This window comes from Mytilus trossulus, unplaced genomic scaffold (assembly GCF_036588685.1).
Source record: "Mytilus trossulus isolate FHL-02 unplaced genomic scaffold, PNRI_Mtr1.1.1.hap1 h1tg000210l__unscaffolded, whole genome shotgun sequence".
NCBI classification, from domain to species: domain Eukaryota; kingdom Metazoa; phylum Mollusca; class Bivalvia; order Mytilida; family Mytilidae; genus Mytilus; species Mytilus trossulus.
This window is the reverse complement of record NW_026963310.1, coordinates 2,339,538-2,351,351: the sequence shown is the minus strand read 5'-3', so window position 1 is coordinate 2,351,351 and position 11,814 is coordinate 2,339,538.

Here is an 11,814-nt window from a genome sequence, read left to right as displayed (position 1 = left end):
TGTCTATATAAAACATGCATGCTTAAGTAAAGTTATCAGGTACTTTACCCTCTTCCGAAATTTTATTTGTTAACTAAATGATAATCTTCACTTCATTGTTTTTTTCATCAATACATAGAAATATAATATTTTATTTATATCATTGAATATTATATCAAACATTATATATTCATCATTATGGAAATAAAATTAAATGTGACTGTATAAACATGCACGCTCAAACCTTAATAATCATGTATTTTGCATTGTAATTTAATATTATATATGTTTTTGTGTAACCTGTAAACAGCTGACAAAGTGTTTATTTCTGTTACGCTGGCTGTCGTCTGCTATTATTAATGTTTAAAATAACACGTGTAACATCATAGTGTAGCTGAAAAAGTGTTTATTGTTTCTGTTTGATAATATACAGTACGCTGGCTGTCGTCTGCTAGTATCACTAATTAAAATAATACGTGCAACCTAATAGTGTTTCAATTTTTGTCGTCTGCTGATTTTTCAACTGGCGATAAGTAATCGTTGCTAACCAAACTTTAGATTCTTGGGAAAATTACATGGCGACTTCCTTGTACAGGAAGTTAATAGTCGCTAGTTATGAGAGTGGTGAACACTCATGTGTTCACCCAAAAAAGAAATACATATTCTTCGATAATGGTTAGAGTGAAGTTTAACTGTTAAAACATAATATGTTGATGAAGAAAAACTATATCATTTATAATTAACAATCATTGAAATAAAGACTATTGTTGAAAAGCATCTTTATTTTAAAAAAACAACAACATATATATTAAAAAAAAAAGAAGAGATTTGTTAACTCGTGATACACACAGAAACGTAGACAAAAAAATGAGTAGTGCCTTTTCATATCATAAAAAGTGCCCTGCCCCTTTTGATTTCTAGCTAGAGCACTGTACTATAATCATCCATTTGACCTCCCGAATTAGACTTTTTATCGGGTTTGAAATAACACGGTTAACACGACTGTTGTATCATGTGAAGCAGAATCTGCTTACTTTTTAGGAGCACATGAGATTTACCTCAGTTTATGATGGGATTCGTATGAATTAGTCTTTAGTTGTCTATTTTGGATTGCGTACTATTATTTGTCAGTATGTCTTTTTTTAAGCCATCGCGTTGTTAGTTTATTTTTTATCCATAAGTTGGAATGTCCCTCTAGAAATTTTCACCACTCGAGTATGATTTTTAAACTGGGAAATAGTTTTCCTCTAAATAATATATGCGTACTAGTATCATTTCTAAATTCTAGCTTTAACTGTTAAACTATTTTGAATAAAAAGTAAAAGAAAAGAAAAAAACGAACTCTGCAGGTATTCAGAACGGAAAGTACTTAGACAAATGCTAAAAGTAAAAAAGCGTAAACACATTAAAAGAATTGATAATTTTCAATAAACAGCATTTAAAGTTTAAACCCGTCAACACAGAATATTTTAGTATACATTTACCAAAAATAATTGTATTTTATTGATTTGTTTCTAATGAGTTTTGTCCCGATCCTTCTTCGCTTTTTCATTCCTGTTACTGCATGTCGTTAAACCGATCAATTTAACAAAGCCATTAAAACGTGAGTTTTTGTTAGCCCTAAAACCAGATTCAACCCACCCAATTTTCTTAAAACGTTCTGTACCATTAACAAATCCCGAACAGAAAAATGACAACTGTTATAAAAAAAGTCTGTTTCTATGTGTTTTCCGTTGTATTTGTCATATAGTTGATTGTGTTTCTCACATTTTTTTTGGTGACCAAAATTTTTTTTTTCGGTCACCCGATAGCATTAAACTGGTAAATGGGACGTCTCCACCTGTAAACAATACACCTACAAATGTTGTTGATTATATTGTACTGCTGCTTATGACGTGAGACTGACCATGGGATATTTATCAGGTATAACCAAATATATAGAAGAATTATTATCGAAGTCAATAAAAAAAAAAAAAAAAATATGTCTGATCGAAAAAAAGTAGATATGCTTAGTCGTTGAACAATACACCTACATATTTTCTTTACGTTGATAAAAAAAAATTACGGAAATAAAAAGATAGCTTACTACAAAAAGAAGACAACGTATATTTATAAAACATAATTTTGTCAGACTACCATTTTGACTTGAATCTTCTCTTACAAATTTTCGTAAGTGCTTCAAACTCCTTGAATTTAAGCAAAATTGCTTCAGCTGTCAATAGAATACACATATTGACTGGGTTTGAGGGTAAAAGCAAGTTTGTTGTCCCTGAGATATCAACTATTGCTCGAGACAAAGCCGAGTGCAATAGTTGGTATGCGAAGGGACAACAAACTTGCTATTATCCGCACAACCAGTCATTAAGTGTTTTATTATACTGAACAACACAGTTATAAAGTGTTTTTATATACCAAATTAACTAATTTTCTAAAAGTGTACAAGTATCATCTGAAAGAAAAGACAAATATGTCTCATGCCTTGACATGCACAAGATAAATTAAATGGTTGTTTTTTTGTAATTCTTCTTGAATTTGTAAATATTTCATTAATTGCAATCAAAACTAGTCCAGAAATACTTGTGTTGAATGTTCCGTTCATATGATAAATTTTACCTAAGGTACACCAAATGCAAATTAACTTTTAAAATACGACTACAGAACCCATATTATGAATAAGGTACTATATTTTAGATTTTTTAAAATGCGCGCGAAGATTTTCCCTTGTAATTGAAATCGACACAGACAGATTATACCGTTTTCAATATTAGTGTTTGACGTTGCCAAGCAAAAAAGTGAATGACATCATTATTGTCCAATGGAAAATACGCATGAAAAGGTACGGGAAAGATGATTATGAATCTATTAAACGGGGTTATAGTCTTTGAAACTATTGACTGACAAATAGTCTTTTGAATGAAATAGCACAGCTATTTCATTATTTTTTATATAGAAAAAAACATACTGAGGTATAATAAAGTTTATTATTTTTATCTTCTTATACATGTTATAACAATAACATAACAACCAAAACATAAAAAATGGAAAACAACACGTTTTATAATTTATTGCGTCCGAAGCGCTTTTCTGGATTTACCTTCCTCAGGAACGCTCAAAGCCAAACATTTGAAATCCGAAGATGTATAAGTACCGAAAATCGTTGAAGAGCTATATGTCAAAAATCCCTAAAATAAATAGCCAAATTTGTATAAAGCCAACTTTGCCTGAGAGGGTTGAAACATTAGTTTCATAATAATTTCAAAAATTTATAAACAGACAATTTAAGTAAAGTTTGTTAAATCATGTCAGTACCGAAGCACTGACTACTGAGCTGATGATACCCTCGGGGACTGATAGTCCACCAGCAGAGGTATCGACCCAGTGATGTAAAAAATGTAAAACAACACGTTTTATAATTTATTGAGTCCGAAGCGCTTTTCTAGATTTACCTTCATCAGGAACGCTCAAAGCCAAGCATTTGAAATCCGAAGATGTATAAATACAGAAAATCGTTGAAGAGCTATATGTCAAAAATACCTAAAATAAATAGCCAAATTCGTCTAAAGCCAACTTTGCCTGAGGGAGTTGAAACATTAGTTTCATAATAATTTCAAAAATTTATAAACAGACAATTTAAGTAAAGTTTGTTAAATCATGTCAGTTCCGAAGCACTGACTACTGAGCTGATGATACCCTCGGGGACTGATAGTCCACCAGCAGAGGTATCGACCCAGTGATGTAAAAAATGGAAAACAACACGTTTTATAAGTTATTGCGTCCGACGCGCTTTTCTGGATTTACCTTCATCAGGAACGCTCAAAGCCGAACATTTGAAATCCGAAGATGTATAAGTACCGAAAATCGTTGAAGAGCTATATGTCAAAAAAACCTAAAATAAATAGCCAAATTCGTCTAAAGCCAACTTTGCCTGAGGGAGTTGAAACCTTAGTTTCATAATAATTTCAAAAATTTATAAACAGACAATTTAAGTAAAGTTTGTTAAATCATGTCAGTAACGAAGCACTGACTACTGAGCTGATGATACCCTCGGGGACTGATAGTCCACCAGCAGAAGTATCGACCCAGTGATGTAAAAAATGTAAAACAACACGTTTTATAATTTATTGCGTCCGAAGCGCTTTTCTGGATTTACCTTGTTGCAAGATGATCCGAAGTTGTCATTATACCCTTTTCTTGATTGCTTGATATTCATTTCTTGATTTGAGCAACCTTTTTCCCAAAATAAATGATTTTTACAATGATATATTTGATTTCACTGTCAGTCAAAAATATGTTTCGTAAGCTGTGGCTCATATCAATTTTGTTTATTTTATATGTGTAAACATTTTCATTGATTGACGACATCAAATGGAATTGAATCAGTCATTGAACGATTGCATTTTCAAACTAATTTTGAAAAATCCCTTTGGAAAACGAGAACAATAGCTGCTTTTTTTCAATGGGACATCAAAGCTGGCAAAAGGTTAAAGTGTCCACCTCCAACTAATTGGGTCTTTTATTTCCTTTGTAATACTACATTGTACCCGAATATTAATGAAAATCTACAAACCTAACCAAAACTCCTCTTTATGTTCAGCCTATTTGTAATGACTAATATTTTGAAATGTCTAAACATAATCTTAAAACAATAAATAATAATATTGTTCCTACTAGTTACAATTCAGAAGAAAAAAATAATATACCCAATGAATCAATTGATCATTATATAAGGTGCTTTAACTCAATCGAATTAAGACAATACCGATTAGACCAAACCAGTAAAATGACGTTTATCCAAGAAAAATTACAACATTCCCAAATTGTATTTTGAACATGTCAACGATAACATTCCTTTTTTTTTAAGACCAAGCATAGAACAGTACTCGTTTTGGAAACTACATACCAGTTGACAGATAAACAATGTGAAAAGAAGCAAATACATCGTTCAAATATACTTACCATATAGGATATCAACATATTTAGAAGTCGGACGATAAAATTATAGAATTTAGACATTTGCAGTTGATTCTTTTGTATTTTTTGTCTAAATTTGCAGAATAAATCTGCGACTCATCTGAAGAAAATATATGTTGAATTGATTTATTACTTTTGGGTGTAGGATATTAAAACATAAAAGTGCTAGACGAACATCAACAATAACAAAGCACAAAAGTAGGCATAAATAAAGGCATCAGTAGTATACCGCTGTTCAAAACTCATAAATCCATGGAGAAAAAACAAAATCGGGGTAACAAACTAAAACCGAAGGAAACGCATTAAATATAAGAGGAGAACAACGACAAAACACTTAAATGTAACACACACAGAAAAAGACCGCGCATTAGACAAAATCCCACGAGAATAACAAATATAACATTAAAACCAAATACATGAATTTGGGATAGACAAGTACCGTGACACGTCTTATCGCAATGTGAATGTACACTCAAACATAAGAGAAAACAAACGACGCAACGTTAAAATGTAGCACACACAGAAACGAACTAAAATATAACAATGGCCATATTCCTGACTTGGTACAGGACATAAAAGTTATCAAAAATGAATTGACAGCAATGTTCTTCTAAGAATCCGTTTGATTGAAAGATGCGATATGCTACCTCTTAATGAAACTGTATTCCACCATTTATGTGAGGAATGTACTTTTCGGCTTGTAATATTTCACTAGATTGATTTCTTACCATCTCTCTTTGGAGATTTTTTATATTATTTTTTCCAAATTTAAACGAGTTGTCAGATATAAAATACTAAAATTATCATTCGTCCATTATTATCTGTTTCCACTTATTAATTTTTTTTAAATAAAAGTGAATGGGGAATCTCACATCAGATGATCTTTTTCCTGAAAATCCGTGTGTACCTACTGTTTATCTCATTATTAGTACTCACACATTGTTTCTTATAAATCATCACTTCATTAGCACTTAGCTTCGTTTTAAGAGTACCTGATAAATTTCTTCTCATATCACATAATGCTATCTTTTCGACTCAATCACCTGTCACACTTGGATGTTTCGTGTTAATTTATACCCCTAAGGCGAAAAAAAAACTGACAATGTCATGGAAAAAAATCAAAATCAACAAATATTGAACAGTTTACAAAACACAACATAGAAAATCAACATTGAGAAAAGAATATGAATTGCTACATTGATTCAGTTATTCTATCGGCGGCAATTTGCACCGGAGATTTTTTTCAGTAATAAATTAATAATAAGGTTGAAATGAAAAAAAGTAGAAATATAATATGTATATGTGGATCAATGTTCTGTTGTTTTGTTCACATATAGTTGTCGATATAATGAAATTATATGCGACTGTCATACAAGTGAGAGGTTTAGATACTATAAAAATTAATTTATCCACCATTTTCTCCATAAGAAAATACCTGAACCACCTCCGCAATATGACAGTTGTTATCCATTATTTTGGTTTGTTTGAGCTTTGATTGAACCATTTGCTTACGTTTTTTTCTTTTTTTTTAAATTTCCTCGGAGTTCAGTATGCTTGTTAATTGACTTTGTTTTGTTACAAATCAAGGATACGATGAGAAATGAACATGTGCAAGTACTTTTTTCCAAAACCAAAACTAAATAGGCAGGCAGATCTGAATATACTCAGAAATACTTTCATTGTCTGTTTTAGGGACATAATTCAAATTCGGAAGTTTTACAAATGAAATGTTTAAATGGATTGCCTTTTATAGGATATGCTTTATTAAACTGAGGGTTTTCGTGGAGGTAAATAGTACGTTACATAACATGTTTATTTCAATATCGATTATGTTGTCATCGATTTAAGCTTTCCAACGAACGGATTTTGATGACAACCATAACAAAATTAATATATTCGGCATACTTATATGTTAGGTGGTAATGATTCAATCGAGATAGAAGAGGTATCCGATAGTAGTTAAATTTTAAAACTTCATTAAAATATGTACCAGTCTACGTTCTATGATTTTATAAGTATCTATAAGTGTAACTATATGCAATGCAATATCTTTGTATACCCAATTGTTGATGAAATACTAACTTGTAGGTTCGAAATGTTATTTACATATAAAGGTCAAGCATATTGTGTTTTTAAGACCTGTTAATATATCGATTGATGAATGATCTTTTTTAAGTTTACCAAAGACTTACACATTTTAATAAAGAAGCAGTGTATGCGTCATACAAAATGTAAAGGTCACTCGCTGTCATTTCGTGAAAATCAAACAAAACATTTATTTATTACGTTATAGTTAAACATATGCCAAATCGTTACACTTATTTTCAACACATTGATTCCAAAATTTATGAACTAGTATATATGTGTTAAGTAAAGCAATTAAGTGACATTTTTAAAATATCTTACTGTCATATTTCTTTTGCTTGAAATTGCCAAAGTGGTTTGTCTCTTTCGCGCAATCACACTATTTGTTCGTATTTGTATAATAAAAATATTATCGTAATCTTCATATGGTTGATGATATCTAAATACAAATACCATCTGTATCTTTCCTTATTTCAATGCATCAAGACAATTAGCTACAATAAGTTAATCATGCAATTTAAATATAAAATCATAAATTTGGTTCACATTACTTTATTCGAAATCAAACAATAAATAATAAACAATAAACAATGCATTATATATCATCATACTAAAATTGCGATATAAGATCTAGACTTTTGTGCTTTCAGTGTTTTGATTTGTTTAACTTTTCTGTCAAGGTTCAATAGTTCAGAAACATTTCAATGCTAAGATGACGCTAAAGAGAATTTATATTTAACGATTTTGACACACAGGATCTCAGAATGTTTGCTCGTTGAAACTGAACAGAAGGTAATATAGTGATAAGAAGATGTGTTATAATTGCCAGTGAGACAACGATCGAAGTATATCCTTTACATTAGCGTACTGAATTACGCTGAATGAAAATGCATTAAAAATTAAAAAAAAAACTATTTTCAGAGATCAATTGAAGGTCTGTCTACATCATGTGAGAAACTACTTATTGTTAGTTCAAAGTAACTATTGGCGTTCAAGCATATGTTTTTTATACTAATTGTATAAATATAAGTTTTGATTTATTTTTGCCTGAAATAACGGAGATATTTGTTATCTTCTTAAATTCAGAAATGTCACTTTTTGTCTTATATAATAACTTTATTCGCACTGATTCTGAATTCGTAAATATATGGTTTTAATATAGTTTACCTTGGCCTGTAGTTAGGGGGGTATGAGGTACAAGAAAACATCTTAACGTGATAATGACCATGACCTTTACTTTGGCTTCATCTTTTTTTAGTGAACCAAGGACCTCAAATTGATATATTTTAAGTATCATTCCATTACCATTCATAATTGATGTACATGTGTTTGTTTTTGTTCTGATTGAGATTATGCCATGGTTATGATGGATGTTCCCCTATTTTTACAATTTTACCTATTTTGTCTGTTTTGTTCAAGCATCATTATAAATATAATGGAATGTGATGCGACTGTCAAACAAGTGAAGGTTTATCGCTATAAAACCAGATTAAATCCAACATTTTCTACATTTGAGTATGCCGGTACCAAGTCAGGAAAATGACAGTTTTTGTCCATTCGTTTGATGTGTTATATCGTTTGATTTTGCCATTTGAATAGGGACGTTCCGTTTTAAATTTTCCTCTGAGTACAGTATTTTTCTTATTTTACTTTTTATAGAACAAGCAATTTGATAAAACAAATTTTCAATTTTTTCATTGTTACGGAGAGGATGCACCCACAAGGATAACAGTGTTCGGGAAAATAAGAAAAGTATACGTTTAAGCAGCGGTTAAAAGTATACGATTGGTTTAAAAAACGTTACACGCAAGAAATGAAAGTGGCGGGAAAAGAAAAAAAACATAATCATAACAAATACAATAGGTCTTTTCCCATAAAAATAAAGGTACCTCATTATGGAATATATAACAACTCTGAAAAATTTGGCTCGCATTTGCGCCAAAAAGTAAGGCACATGATTTTAACATTCAACTATCAATATAAAAAGATAGAGAATCTCTATAATTGATTATCCTGCATTTGTATTTTATTTAAAAAATTGTAAATATGAATTTACTCTATAACATTTGTTTTTTACAAATAGATACTAACTTGAAAGGCAACATTAAAATATTCGTCCCCATTCGAAAAAGAAATGTCTTGTTTAAGTATTTGATTTAGCATGGTAAACAAATAGACAAATCATTTACATGTCACCAGAAGCGCCATCATTTTTCTTTCTTTTTCATCTATGTTGGTTTGTGTCTGTATCCATATAAAATTTTCATAAATGTGTTCTAAATTGTATAAAACATATTTTATACTTATACCAATAATAATCAAATTGTATTAATTTTTACGCCGCCATTTTGAAAAACCAATTTATATTCCTTTCTTATCTAAATACAATATAGTCCTTTTACTATATAGAACGAAAAGTTTCGCGAATGTGTTGCCTGTTTGTGATATATAGATAGTGCATATCTATGAGTACTGAAAAAACATGGTTTTGTTAAATTTTTTTTTAATTTTTTACATCCCATTAACCTATGTAAATTGCATCAAGTGTACCATGTGTATGTTAATATTTTCCTATTATCTTACGACAAATTAAAATGATTTAATCAGGTTTGTTTTTTGTATTTTTTTAGTTTTGTTTTGTGTTTATTCCCTATTTTCCCCACGTTTTTTCATAAACTTATCATTTGTTTTAATAACTACTGGATGTGAGATATGTCAGCTTGGAAGTGATAAATGTTATTCTGGTATTGAAAAATGTCAACTGGGAAGTGAGAAATGTCATTTTTTTAAAATAAAAAATAGTAAAAAGATGTTTAAAGAAAATTAAGGTGCAGCTCAGGCTTTCGTATATATCAATGAAATATCAAATATTTCTGTGTATGACAATTTTTAAAACCTTGTTAAATAAATTAAACGATGGTTCAAAAAAAAGCTTTCAAGTTCTTGGTCAATACTGTCAATAGGAAGATAAGAAATTATAATGCTATTACATAGTGCATGTTTTTGGTCTTCTGTTAATTCTTGTTTTACACACATAGAAAAAAAGAGGTGGTTTGGTCCCCAATGAGACAACTCTCAACAACAGTTCAACTGACACTATAATGGAAAATGTAGACAACAACCAATATTGCAAAATATAAAAGGAAGAACTGAAGGCAATCATTGAGACGTATTTGCATATACGATAAACTTAAACCATGAATCATTAGTGGACCATTTACAAGTATCTCAATTAAAGGTCTTATTATCCAATGTTGTAAAAAGTTAATTCTCGAAAATACTGAACTTTAATGAAAATGCAAACGTAAATTTCTTAATCAAATGTCAAAATCAAATGGTAAAACATTTCAAACGAATGGAAAACTGTTATATTCCTGAACTGGTACAGGCATTTTAAAATGTAGAAAATGGCAGATTGAACTTGCTTGTATAGTGCCAAACCTCGCTCTTGTATGTCAATCGAATCACATCCCATTATATTTACAAATTGTGTGAACAAAAAAGACATAATAGGTAAAACTGTCAAAATATAATCGTAGGTAATGAAATTTATTGTTATCAAATGTCATAATTTAAACGTACAATTGACAAAATAATTGTAATTAAATCAATTACATTGGAAGGTAATCAGACGCATCTTGGTACATATGTTTTAATAAGAAATGAAAGTGCACATGTACAATACGGGTTTCCCTGGAATGCTGTTAATGGCTTTAAAACTGTAAACCATTGATACATGCAAGTACAACAAAGTTCAAGTTACGTATTGTTAATATCTACCGAAAGAATAATTTCTGTTTTGGAGGTGACGATTAAATAGTAGATGCGTAGGATATTAGAAGTACATTCAATTTGTAATGCACAAATCGTGACTTTGATGGACATTTTTTGCAAAAGCATCGTACCACACCTTCTTATATCTACAGACAAAAACATGTTTCAGTTAGAAAATTGAGGATGAATTAATGACTTAGTTGTATATAATTGAAAACGAGACTTACACAGGAATCGTAGACTGGTCTTGTTAAACTGCTAATGCTAAGACATTTATATTAAAACTAACAACAATTTTCATTGGGTCATTTGCATTTGTGGACAAATAAATTCGATATAATATAGCATTAAAGGCACAAACAAATAAGACATGTACTAAATGATATTGACAAATTGAACAATAGTCTAAGAATTCTTATTAATAATATAATCTTCACAAGTATGTTATTATTGAAATGAAACTACCAGGGTTAAAATAAATAAATTGCAGTATTGTATAACACATGCTTATAAAGAAGACCTTTTTGTTCAATAAACTGAATGTGACTTTTTCCCTTTGTAATACTGGTTATATCAAGCATTTCTGTCAAGTTTTGTCATAATCAGTTCAATAGTTTGAGAAAAATCTAGTATAATGAAAGACGACATCTACAGCGATTCGAGCAAAATTTCTTCGACAAATCCAAACCAAGCCGCATCAAGTTAGAATAGAGTGTGGACCAATACATGATCAAATATCTATCTTATCTGTCTACAAACAGTTGAAAATGATACACAAGACGATTTTAGGACGATAAAATACCACTAATAAACCTCTTTGTCTTCTTTATAAGGTCTCTTGGGGTCAATTTGTACCTCACATTTCCTCAAAATTTCAACTTTTCAGGCCAATCAATAAAAATATTGGGGAAACTTTCACTCATTTATGGTAGAAATGTTATAAGAAATGAGCAATTGAAGCATTTTAGCAGAATGAACAATTCATATAAAAGTTTACTGTCTCCA